The sequence below is a fragment of the Octopus sinensis genome, linkage group LG28, assembly GCF_006345805.1.
Source record: "Octopus sinensis linkage group LG28, ASM634580v1, whole genome shotgun sequence".
NCBI classification, from domain to species: Eukaryota; Metazoa; Mollusca; class Cephalopoda; order Octopoda; family Octopodidae; genus Octopus; species Octopus sinensis.
The window spans coordinates 9,039,859-9,040,534 of record NC_043024.1 but is presented as its reverse complement, the minus strand read 5'-3'; positions in this window follow the sequence as shown (position 1 = coordinate 9,040,534).

Below are 676 nucleotides of genomic sequence, written 5' to 3'. Positions count from 1 at the left end.
GTTCCTCACAGGCAAAGGACAGAGGTACAAGATTTTCTGGGCTTGGAATACTGATGGGGTCGGGGTGTGGGTATACTTATTGCCGAAAAATGGGTAGATAAGGTAACCGAGGTAGTCAGAGTATGTGACAGAATACTTAAGATTAGATTAGTGCTCCATCATAGTTTAGCAACTATTATATCGGCCTATGCCCCTCAGCCAGGGCTACCCGATGGACAGAAAGACCGTTTCTATGACACCCTACTGCAGACCACCTCATTGACGAACGACAGGGACCTTCTCTTTGTGGCTGATGACTTCAATGGGCATGTTGGACGATATGCTGGGGGCTTCCATGGCGTACATGGAGGCTACGGCTATGGTTCCCGCAACGAGGAGGGAACCAGGCTGCTGGAGTTCTGCGATGCGAATAGTCTTATGGTTTGCAACACTAACTTCAGGAAACCGACAAGCCACCTGGTCACCTACCGATCGGGCCGGCATACTAGCCAAATCGACTACATCCTTGCCAGAAAAAGGGAAAGATGGCTGCTTATAAATGCCGAAACTTTCCCAGGCGAAGAATGTACCCCACAACATAGACTGGTAGTTAGTGACTTTAGGATCAGGACTAAGAGGACGACTAGAAGACGACCAACATGGAGAAGAAGGGTCTGGAAGCTTAAAGACCTTGCAA